This window comes from Hyperolius riggenbachi, chromosome 6, assembly GCF_040937935.1.
Source record: "Hyperolius riggenbachi isolate aHypRig1 chromosome 6, aHypRig1.pri, whole genome shotgun sequence".
Lineage (NCBI taxonomy): Eukaryota > Metazoa > Chordata > Amphibia > Anura > Hyperoliidae > Hyperolius > Hyperolius riggenbachi.
In genome coordinates, this window is record NC_090651.1 from 272775833 (window position 1) to 272788701 (window position 12869).

The 12869-nt window shown below is 43.5% G+C and overlaps 1 protein-coding gene across 1 annotated transcript in view; it reads left to right on the forward strand.

The window, feature by feature from the left end:
- SCN4B (sodium voltage-gated channel beta subunit 4) overlaps nucleotides 1-12869 on the forward strand; it is a 104703-nt gene that overhangs the window by 9948 nt on the left and 81886 nt on the right. The gene's annotated exons all lie outside the window — the stretch shown is intronic.

Here is a 12869-nt window from a genome sequence, read left to right on the forward strand (position 1 = left end):
TTTCGATCAAGAAAAAAACAATGATTATCCCGTTTTTGCAATCGGACATGTTGGAAAAATGTTTATATATGATGTAACGGAATAATCGTACCAAATTATCTAATCGAAAAAATATGAAAAATTGTACCATGTATGGGCACCATCAGGAGAAAAAGAGAATTGCATATGGCCCGCTGCGTCTTATACAGTGAATGCAGGGAATCCTCGACCTACAAACGCCTGCTGATAAGAACCACCAACCCGCTGCAATGTTGGGGACTCTCTGCATTGTCCATTGTGTGCCTCTATCTCCCCCGTGTGTTTATCCGGCCCCCCCTGTGTGTGTCCATTTCCCCCATGTCTCCCCCCCGGGTATAATTAGCAGTGTAGTGGGAGCGTCTCTCACCTAATCCATGGCTCCCGCGGGGATCACAGGACTCTCCTCTTCTGCGCTGCTCTCCCTAGTGATGGCTTCTGCTGATTGCGTCATCAGCAGAAGCCAGCATTAGAGGAGCAGTGCATGAGAACCATGGATTAGGTGAGAGACACTCCGGCTACATTGCTAGATTATATATGGGGGGGGCACACATGGTTGGAGCGGACAGGGAGTGGACACACAGGGGGACCAGGGAACGCATACGGGGGACAGAAGGGGACACACTGGGGACAGAAGGGGACACACTGGGGACATTTATTTATTTCCTATTTGTTTCCCTGGTTTGCCCGCCAAACCTAGGTGTGTTTTATATTGCGGAGCGTCTTATACGTGGGCAAGTACGGTACTTACCTCGGTAGAGGGAAATCTCTGATACCTCTAAAGGCTTCCCTTGTCCTCCTCGAGACCACTGATCCAGCACTGGGGTCCTGTGGAAGTTCACGACCCTGCACCTTTCTGTGAAGCAGCACAGCCCCACTGAGCAGATACAGAATGCCTCACACCTGCACAGTAGCATAGAATTGCCACCTTGTGGGATACCTGTACATATGCAAGCTGCCATCACGCCATTTGCACCAGTGGCAGCGGCTTTGGTTTATTGACTAGCAGCTGCTTTGATGTTTGTATCTGCTGTCACTTTGATCTTCCTGCATGTGCTACAGGGTATATTGAATAGTTTGTCTCTGTCCTTCAGTATGTGTGGACTACCCACTGCGACCTTCCTCATGTCCTTGTAAACTGACACAATTGCACTTCGTTTTTCGTATCGGTTCAGTATCCGTTCTTCCAGCTGTTTAGTACTTATAGCTACCTGTGTATTATGTTCCAGATCTGTACTGATAAATCCAGGCTAAATTTGTACTCCGCTCTTCTACACTGAGTGGCCAAAAAATTAGAGACACCCTCTATTAACGAGTTGGTCCACATTTAGCTCTGATCACAGCCAATATTCTTTTTGACATGGACTCAACAAGATGCTGATATGGCTGTTGAGGAATGTTGGCCCATGCTGGCAGCTTTAAGTTGGGTCAGATTGGATGGTGGCATTTCCAAGCTTCGAAGTGACCTTTTCGACTTCGTCCAACAAATTCTCAATAGAATTGAGGTCAGGGCCCTGAGCTGGCCATGGAAAAAGGTTAAACACTGATTGACATTCCTCTTACCAGTTTAAGACCGATCAATCACGGTGGCAAGGGCCCACAACAGCAATCTTTTTCTATGATACCAAATAGAGCTGCTCAAATCCGAAACTGCTTGGAGCGCATAGTGGGAGGCGCCGAGGGACGGAAGAAGAAGACCTCAGACAGGTAAGATTGCCCCCCCCCCCCCCGCACAGGTTTACTGGGAGATATCCGGATAGCTCCTATCCGGATGTCTCCCTCCTGGTTTTAGATTTGAGCAGCACTAATACCAAAGGCACTCTTGATGATCTTCTGCTGCTAAAGCCCATCCTTTGCAAAGTCCGTCTTGTTGTGCATTGGGATAAGCTTTGCAATGAACCTGCATTGAATTTAGCTGTAATTTGTTGTGTTGTTTCCCTTCTGTTGCTGCGGACTTTGCGTGCTACTCGCCTTTCACCTCTCTCATTCACCAGCCTTTTTCATCCAGAATACTCCTTCTCTCTGTTGGATTTGTTTACATTCTAGGGGTATCTAACTTTTGGGCCACCCAGTATATATTGTTTTCCCTTCTTTCAGTGCTTTTGTCCCACGACCTTGTCCAGCGCTGTAATACTGATATCATCTAGAATGTGCCAGCAGTGTTCAGATTGCTTGGTGTGAAAGCCATTTGAAATTACTGTGATAATTTCAGGTGAAAATCCAATATGAATATATGAGTACAGGTGTGCTCCGATTGGATAACCACTACTGTAGACCAATCTGCAAGTTGCAGCAGGACGCCTTATGCTAGATCTCCCACATCGCCCACAGTAGGATGCTCGGCAGAAAACTGAACATATCCAGGATAAACTGAACCTGGAGTGATCACAAACGATGGCTTTAGGTGACTTTTATCACAGGCGTGGAAAAAAGTTAGGAGACAATTGGTGACTCTTGTTAATATCTCATACCGGGGTCCTGAAACTGAAATCTGGTAGCCACTGCAGAAACATGTGTTCATAAAACTGCATGTGCACAATGGCTTATGGGTAGTACAAACAAGCACAGTGCAGTGCTCTCCCATGTCTGTAGATGAAGCCAAGGCAAGTCTGGGTGCTCCACTGCTGGATCGCCCCATTTTTGGACAATGCAAATCAGTTAGGTTTCATTCGGCAGAGCATATTGTGCTGACAGAGGAACTGAAAACTGCTACTTACTACAAATAAAGGGGAGTGCCGTCGAAATCAGTCCTGCTGCACCAGATCAATGCACAGCCCCATGCAGCATCCACAGTGGTGGAAAACATGTAACAGCTGCAGTGTTTACACATCCACCTTAGGCCCCGTTCTTACTGGTGATCGCAAAACGCTCTCGAAAGTGCTAGCGTTTGTCAACTGGTATTTTTTTGCATATTTTTTGGGGGGACAATTTTGTGTTTGAGCGATTGTGAGTCGCTTTTTTTTACATTTCAATCGCGATTGCTCTAAAATCGCAAAAAAAGCTTTGCATGCAAATGCCGAATTGCCGGTGATCACTGCAGTGAGATTACTGCCATATATTTTCAAGTACCCTAGCGCTTTTTAAAGCGCTAGCGGTCACCCGCAATTCCAAAATCTGTGGAAATCTCTCCAGTGTGAATGGGCCAACCCTGGCCACAACTTACGGCCCACTTAAAGAAGCAGTACGTGGTTGCAGGTTTACCACTGATGATGAGAGTAAAGGTGGCCACACACCATTCAATTTTTTAAATATCTGTTCAATTCGAGAATTACAATACATTTTTTCTGACTGATTGTAACATTTCAAAATTATGACCAATGTACCACACACACACCTATGTTTAATTTTTCCCCAATTATCATAAAATGATTGGAAACTCTTTGAAAATTGCTAGGGTGTGTATATTAATAAATTGACCATCTAACACACACCATGAAATCTTTAGATAAATTGAAGATTAATTTCTAGCATTTCGGATTGATAAAAATAAAAAAAACAGGAAATCCGATCGGATTTTTCAGTCGAATTAAAAAAAAGCTTTAAATTTTTTCAGGAGATCTGATCATATTTATCGAATTGCTGTAAAATCAGATCATTTTATGGTAGCGTGTGTGGCCACCTTTTGGAAGGTGTGCCAACCTGGATTTGGGAGCTTTGAATGAATGAAGAAGCCAATGAAAAAATTCAAGAAGTGCATCTATCTTCTGTGGACTATATAGAGAATTGGTATAACCCATATGGTCATGTGCTCAAAGTTACCGTGGTGATTTTGCTTTTGCTTTTTTTTCCCCATTGCATATTCAGTGATGGGTGTATGACAAGGTATATGCTTAGTGTTAAGATGGCCACACCATACAATTTTTTAAATTTCTGATTATTTCTGAAATACATTTTTCAGATTGATTGTAACACTTTAAAAAACCCGACCAATGTACCACACACGTGTTCAATTAGCCTACCATTATAAATAAAAATTATTGCAAATTATTGTAAAAATTGCTTGCATCTATACAGTAGGAAATTAACATTTTGACATGATTTTTCTGTACAACTGATCGTTTTTATCGAATTGCAGTAAAATTGGATTATTATATTGTATTGTGTGTGGCCACCTATAGTACGATGCACTTGTTTAATAAATGAGTATAATTATATCCAGTATGCAGTGTAACTCACCAGCAGTTGGAGCAAAAGAGTGTTTGTCTGTGATTCAATTAATAAAATCTTGATTTACACAAGAAAGAATCAGCAGCCGTCTGAAGTTGCCGCATATGATTTATCAATAATGTAATAAACAAGACAAATAACATTATATCACACTTTTCTCCTGGCGGACTCAAAGCGCCAGAGCTGCAGCCACTAGGGCACGCTCTATAGGCAGTAGCAGTGTTAGGGAGACTTGCCTAAGGTCTCCTACTGAATAAGTGATGGCTTACTGAAAAGGCAGAGCCGAGATTTGAACCCAGGTCTCCTGTGTCAGAGGCAGAGCCCTTAAAGCGGAACCAAATACTTTTTTTATTCAAAATATTTAGTTGCACCACTCTGACACATACAAAGATAAATAAACACTCCTTCAAGCCTACAAGCATTTCAGTGCATGCTTTTCACCCTCCTCTTTTCATAAATAGGGTTATACAGGTGGCAGCCATTACTTCTGAGCTTAGTAGGAGGTTTGTCTTCAGCTACCCTCCCTCACAAGGGCGTCGTCTATGTGAAATCTCACACATGCTGCGATCACCTCCCCTGTGACATCATCAGTAGCAGCCTGTGTTTTGTTTTTTATCTCCTCCACCAGTCTACCGGATTCTGTCCCGGCAATATGAAAGAAAGGAAGGGGTTCCTCCAATAAAAGTATAATATTTTATATTTGTCATCATGCAGCTGAAAAAAAGTCTGCTATTTATTATTATAAGTTAGAAATTAGATTTTATTTCTGAAATCTTGTATTTTTTATTTGGGTCCACTTTAACCATTGCACCAGCCAAAGCATAAATAATGTTTTTGTGTACCTACCTTTGTCATGATAAGAATCATTCTACAAAGCAATCATTCTACAGTGCATGAGGACATAAAAACAGAGATGGAGTGGAAAGTTAAAGAAGAAAATCTTCAATAAACATTCTTACGACGATTACTTCCAGTTCTGACAAGATTTTGTCCAAACTGAAATCTATCAGTTGCTGTCAGTTATAACTGTAAGGACAACTGATGAGCAAGGTAATGTCCATGTTTCCCTATGGCTCAGTGTGCTGACCAGGAAGCTGTTATTATTATTATTATTTAGTATTTATGTTATGTTATGGGGTAACGTCCATTTTCAAAATGGAGGACAGAGAACTCCATTTATCACTGTGGACAAACAGGACACAGGAGAGGAAAAATAAATTGATGAGCAGACTGCACGGGAGGCAAGTATGACATGTGTATGTTTATCTTGCCTTTTAATTTTCTGTTCAGGTTTGCTTTAAATAATGGCTTCATTCACCTGTAAGGAGTGCTTCTTTGACCGAATGTTGTCTGTTCACAGCAAAATTTTCCACATGCAAGTACTACAAATCTCAAATCAACTCCAGGCCTTTTATCCAGTGCTGCTCAAATACGGGGAGATACCCGGATAGTTGCTATTCGGATATCTCCTAGTAAACCTGTACGGGGTGGGGTCAATCTTACCTGTCTGACGTCTTCTTCGTAAGTCCCTCGGCGCCTCCCACGATGCGCTCCATGCGCGTCAAGTGATTACAAACACTTCCTCCTTCAACCCAGAAGGAGGAAGTGTTTGTAATCACGTGACCGCCGCTTGAACCGCATTGTGGGAGGCGCCTAGGGACAGACCGAAGAAGACGTCAGACAGGTAAGATTGACCCCACCCCACACAGGTAACTGGGAGATATCCAGATAGAACTATCCGGATGCCTCCCGGATCCGGATTTGAGCAGCACTGCTTATATCTGCTTCATTGATTATGGCATAATGACAGACTTGCCCACAGTTGCCCAAGAAATAGCCGTTAAGTCAATTTTCCAATTCCTGTTTTGCCCCTGAGATGAAGGGTTTTGTTAAACCCACTGAATTAAAGCTGAAAGTCTGCACTTCACCTGGATCTGAGTGGTTTCATTTAAAATTCATTGAGGTAATGTACCGAAACAAAATTAGAAAACAAAGAAGGCATACAAAAAAAAAGTCTGTCCAAATATTATGGACCTAACTGGATATTCTAATTTACAACTCTAATATTCATACCACCCTTGTTAATACAGGTGACATGTTTGTAGAATCTTTATTTGTGCAGTGCCACTGAAGATGTTGTCATTATCAGAATCATAACATTCTAATAAATATTTTTGAAGGACACCCGAGGTTAAAATAAACTAATGAAATAATTGTATCTTATCTCCACTGCCCACACATCCTCTGCACACCCAGCATTCCCGCAACCAGTCGCTGTCACGGACAGCTGCTGGCTTCTTGGGAGCTCTTCCCTGCCCACCCCACATCCTCTGCACACCAAGTGCCAGTCACTGCCACTGTCTGACATACTGCGCTGCCAGCGGATCTACCACCATGGAGTGCAGGCCCCGTATGCACACAACAGTGCACACTATGGGCTAATCCACTTACGCTGCTTTTGTGCTGCATTCGTTGTTTTAAAAACTCTGCATGCAATAATTATGCAGCGGTTTTCATTCACTTGAATTAGAATCGCAAACCCAAATTTAGCAAAATTGTTGTGATTTGGCTGCAATTTTCGGTGTGTATCAGCCCTGACATGGATGCAGGAGGATGCAGATACTCTAGCATTTTATGATTTAGGATAGGTAGTCACAATGATCACTAATCACATGCTCTTTGTGCTGTAGTGCTTTGTAAACAACAGGGAACCATTTGTCTTCTTAAATTTCCTTCTGTGACCAAAACAGTAGTCAAACATGTGAGAGGTACCACGTACAGGCTTGACAGCTGTTTCTAAATACATAATACAAATTGTAGCTTTTCTTTAACAGAGAACTCATGGGTGCATGAAATAACATTGTTCTCTATTAAATCATTAAAATTATCTTTTCTGCCTTTTTTGAGGACTTTGTATCATGTTGTGAATTAAAATTATTTGCTTTTAAATCTCACTACTTTGTTGCTAATGATGAAGAGTTTCTTACAGGTAAAGTGTTCCCATTCTATTGCCTCTGGTAGGGACTCCGTGTTCTCTGGAGCTGTCAGTCAGGCACTCGTTCTCTCCATTAATCTTTATATTCACTTAAAGGGAACCAGAGAGGAACGGGGGGGGGGGGGGGGGGGGGTGAAAAAAGAAAAAGATTTTATACATACCTGGGGCTTCTTCCAGCCCCATAAGCCTGAATCGCTCCCACGCCTCAGCTTCCTGGATCTGCCGGTACCGGACCCGTCACTTCCGGCGGACACGGCCAATTGTCCGCATCACAGGGGCTCCCTCCATACATGTACGCATGCGGCTGCGCAGTTAACAGCCACATGCGTATCTGTATGGGGAGAGCACCCTGTGATGCGGAGAATTGGCCGCGTCCACCGGCCGACTTGCCGACTCGCGACAATGACGGGACCCGGTGGCGGCTGATGCAGGCAGCGGAGGAGTGCGGCGTGGGAGCGATCCGTGCGTATGGGGCTGGAGGAAGCCCCAGGTATGTATATTGCATCCTCTCTGGTTCCCTTTAAGGGTCATTAGAATATTGAAAGATAAACCCTAATATAGCAGAGTCCCGAGTATCGGGCACCGGCAGGGATCGCCTGATGCTGGATAAATGCGCTTGCTCGTTGCTTGAGCAACTGGCCTAAAATTCACAGTCCCCCCCCCCCAAAAAAAAGAAAACTTACTGGCATCCAGTGATGTCTGATAGCCTTTCTGAATCACTCCTAGAAGGCTCCTAGTGACTTTCCGACTTCCCCAGTGCATGAAATCCGGCGTATCAGCTGATCCATCTTAGATCATGTGATGTGTCGACTTGCGTGCACGGATGCTAGTTGCCGTTAGGATCCAGCTAGGTGATTCAGAAAGGCTGCTAGTCATCGCTGGAGGCTTGGTAAGTATTTAAAAAGCCTCAAAAGCAAAGTCCCCGTTATCCCAGAGGCATGCCGTTTAGTTGAGACTTCCGGTCGCATGAGTTCCAGATAATTGTGACTTTGATGTAAATGAATCAGAGCCTGGTGAAACAAAATGCATCTAACAAACCCTACCATTTGAGAGCCATACAATATATTTCAAACTGGAACAGTTGCTATTGTGATGTGTATACAGCTGATCCGCCCGGCAGCAGAAGTGTCAGATCTTCAGCTTCTCTTGGGTTTCAGCAACATCAGTAATTTCCCTGAGAGCCAGACAGGAGAAATACAGACTAACAACTTGTACAATTATCTAGCTGATTCACTTTGTAGGACGAGATACCGTCACATTGGCCCAATAAGCTGCCTGTCGCAGCCTATTGGGCCAATCAAAGTGCGGGATCTCATTCTAAAGTCACTGGACCGGACAGGGTCCAGAGTGGGACAATTGGACAACTGCCATTGGTTTTGAGGGCAGTGTGAATAAATTAGTAGTGCATGCTACAGCAGTAGCATGCCTACTTTGAAAATTGTACTTGCGTTGACACACTAAGCTGCGCTGCTTGATCAATGTAGCTTAATAAATCAACCGCTACTGATTTGTCTGTGATCCAGATGCAGCCATCAAAAGAGCCACATCTGGCTCCAGAGCCATAGGTTCCTTACCCCTGCCCTAGTCTCATATCCTCTGTTCATTTAAAAGGTAGAGCAATTGTTGCAGATCAAATCGCACAGGAGAAAACTATTAGAGTTTTTTGAATGGACCGTATCACGCGGGTGATCACGCGCAAACATTAATTTATCACGCGGAGTAATCCTTTACGCGCAAACCGGCGTGCATGGCAGATCGCGTAATAACTGCTGTGATAGCAGTTATCACGCTTTTGTGAATCGAGCCCAATGCATCAGAGCAATTTTCACCTCCCATTCATTCGCCAACAACTTTATCACTAATTGTCACAATTAATTGAACTATATGTTGTTTTTTCCGACACCAATTAGGCTTTCTTTGGGTGGTACATTTCGCTAAGAATAATTTTTTTCTAAATGCATTTTCACAGGAATATTAAGGAAAAAAATTCATCATTTCTCAGTTTTCAGCCATTATAGCTTTAAAATAATACATGCTACCAGAATTAAAACCTATGTATTTTATTTGCCCATTTGTCCCGATTACAATGTATGGTGCCAATATTTTATTTGGAAATAAAGGTGCATTTTTTCAGTTTTGTGTCCATCACGATTTACAAGCTTATAATTTAAAAAATGTTCAGAATATACCCTCTTCACATGCATATTAAAAAAGTTCAGACCCTTAGGTAACTATTTACAGTATGTTTTTTTTTTATTGTATTTTTTTTTTTGTCATTAAAAAATTTATTTGGGTAATTTTTGGTGTGGGAGGTAAACAGTTAATTTTAAATGTAATAATGTGGGTTTATTTTATAAAAAAAAATGTATGTAGATGTAGTTTTACTATTTGGCCACAAGATGGCCACAGTGCATTTTTCCTTTTTTTTAGCCCTGGAAGTGAAGTGCTCGCTTCCAGGAAGCATATGGAGGACGGGAAACTTTTTTTTTTGTCAGAAAGACGGCGGCTTCTGATGAGAAGCCGTTTGTCTTTCTACCGGGGACCTAGATCAATGAATGGGAACTTTTTCCCATTCATTAATCTCTGGGCTAACGGGGGGCAGCACGGGAGGGCGCAGCAGCACAGCAGCAGCAGCCTGGACGTGACAATCGCATTCAGGCGGCTTAAATGGTTAAAATCACCTTTCTCTATGCTTTCTAAGCGCTTTTCGAAGCGCTGAGAAAGCGGGTTTTTTTGTTTTACTTGTACCCAGAAATGAATAAATACAATGTATTTATTCAAAGCGCTTGGGGAATCGCTATACAAAGCGCTTTTTCAAGCACTTTGCGATTTCCCTATACCTTCCATCACAGGCAAAATGCCCTGAAAATGGTACAGGCAGCGCTTTGGTGAGCGGATCAGAATCGAACCGCTCGTATGTGAACACTCTCATAGGCAATCATTGCACAAGCGCTTTTAGGGCGATTTCTGAAATCACCCGCACTCAAAAAACACCCACAAATGCCCTTAGTGCTTGTTCACACCTAGAGCGTTTTTTTTAAAAGCGCCAGCGATTCTAAAAGCTCCTGTGCAATGATTCCCTATGAGAGTGTTCACATATGAGCGGTTCGATTCGCTGCCTGAACCATTTTCAGGGCGATTTGGCTCAATGGAAGGTATAGGGAAATTGTAAAGCACTTGAAAAAGCGCTTTTTAGCTTTTATAGCGATTTACTCAGCACTTTCATGAATAAATACATTGTATTAATTTCCGGGTGAAAGAGTTCACTTCCTGGCGTCAGGAAGTGAAAAACGAATCGCTCTGCAAAAGGGCTTTAAAAAGCGCTTTACAAAAAATCCCTAATGCGCAGGCAAGTGTCGGAAGGCGCTAAAAAAACAGCGCACAAAAATGCAAAATGCAAGCACTCACGCTTGCGATTTATGTTGTGAACAAGGCCTTATAGTTACTTGTACTGAACGGCTTTTTCTACTACTCCACCAGCGGTTCTGAACTTCCGGCAGGTCTTCTAGGTCACGATCACATCCAATCACATGATATGATATGATATGTGATTAGGATCCAGGAAACCTTGTCAGCATTGCAACGCCCCCTAGTAGTGGCTATCATCTCTCTTCCACCACCGGATGGTGCTGTAATGCTGATATGGTCTCTTGGATCCCGGTAACTCGTCATATCATGATTGAAACAGAGAATACATGTTGGGATCATCACCGCCGCAGTGGAGGAAGAAAAAGCCGATCCAGCTGCCCGGACAGGTAACTATGAAAGCTCCCTGCTGCCAACTCTGCATACCCTGCTGAGCCTGCAGGCTGGAGAAAGCACACTTCCCCAGTGGCAGGAAAATGAAAGCTACCTGCTGCCCACTCTGCAGAAAGCACACTTCCCCAGTGGCAGGAAAATAATTGCCCTGCAGCCAAATAAAGTTTTTCTTTCTTGGAGCGCAGATTGATGCATTAGAACGACGGGGTATGAATAGGGAGTGTATATAAGGTTGATGATGATGATGCTATTTGGGTAAGACACTGACATAGCTTGATAAAGGAGGGTCACCTCCGATGCTATTTAGCAACATGTCTGTGTCTGTATGTCTATAAATAAAGAGCTTAAATACTTTTCAGATGGTGCCGGTCTCACTCTCTTTCTACGTTGATTAGGCCCCTGGTGCTGTAAGACACAGCGACCAGGCACATCACATTGTGTACCACAGGAGTGCGGTCTACCTTCATCTTTCTGCCTGCAATAAGAAGCAATTTGTCACTACACTATTATTTATTACTTTTATAAAGACACTTAGGAGAGAGTGGGAGGGTTTGTTTTTGTTGCACACTGAGCAGGGACAGAGGGTTAAGACTGTGCACATCTGTACAGCTTTGGACATAAAAAGTGAATTTCTCAGCAGAGGAAGGAGGTGGGCTGGGCTGTGCCATAAAGAATGGCTGTCTTGACCCTCCTAGATGCTCCCTGACTACCTTATGGAGGTGGTGATGGTATAGAGGCAGGAGTTTCGACTTCTTGCTGTCATTCTAACAAAATGCAGTTCTAGGCCCCAGACAACCAGGATTTTTCACAATGTTTATTGCAAAAAGTGCAGACGTGCAACACAGAAGACTTTGTGCATTGCCCATTAATGTACCTGCTCACACTAGAGCAAGAGGTGACCCGGCATCAGGGGAGGGAATCAGCATCAGCTCCGCCCCCATGAAGAAGCATCAGTGTCATTTTGTTACTAAGCGCCACTCGTTTTTGCTGTAGGGGTTCAAAGTCCAACACTTTAATCCACCTAGGGGGATACCATTTTGCACCCTATCCCTACATTCAATCAAAATGTGGCGGGGGAGATATCGGACACACAGCAGCAGGGTAGATGGTCGGCGGTAAGGCCTCGTTCAGACTATACGCGCTGCCGTCCGCATTTTGGCAGCGCGTATAGTGTGCGACACGCAAGAACGGTAGAAGGGCATAGACAGCCCTTCTACCGTTCCCATCATATGCGCTGCGTGGCAGCGCGATTGCGCTATCGCGTGCTGCACGCATTTTTGGGAATCGCAGCGCAGATCCCATTCATTGTAATGAATGGGATCTGCAGCGCAGCGCATAGGAGCGCAGATGGCGTGCGATCGGACGCGTTGCGTTCCAATCGCACAGCCATCTGCGCTAAATGATGTGAACGAGGCCTAAGAGTTTATGTGCAACAGCGTCATCTAGCGGCAGCCACATTTTCGGACTATGTCCAATATTGTTGCTATAAGGGAAAATGCTGGACATAGTCCAATATAGGATTGGAAAGGGTTAAACAGCTGAATTTGTTTTTTTCATTTCCTTACCTTTATTCATATTTATTACTTTTTTCTATGGTGGGAGTTTGAGGAACATGAAACATTTAGTAATACTGTGGGGGATTTCAAGGGTAAATGGCACAGAAATTCCCAAAGAGGAACGGTGACATTGACCTCATCTGAATCTTATTCACAAGGTGACATAGTTTATGGCGTGACGGAAGTATCCAAGGGAATTAGGAACTGTACATGGGAGCATGCTAGGGATATAGGAGAGGGTTGGAGGGCAGTCCATGAACAGCATTGAGAAGGAGAATTTTTAATTGGAGGTCGGTGCTTCAGCAGCAGGTCCAAAGAGATATGAGATGGATGAGTGTGGGCAGCTAGGGAGAGGTTGTGCATTACAGGGCTATTCA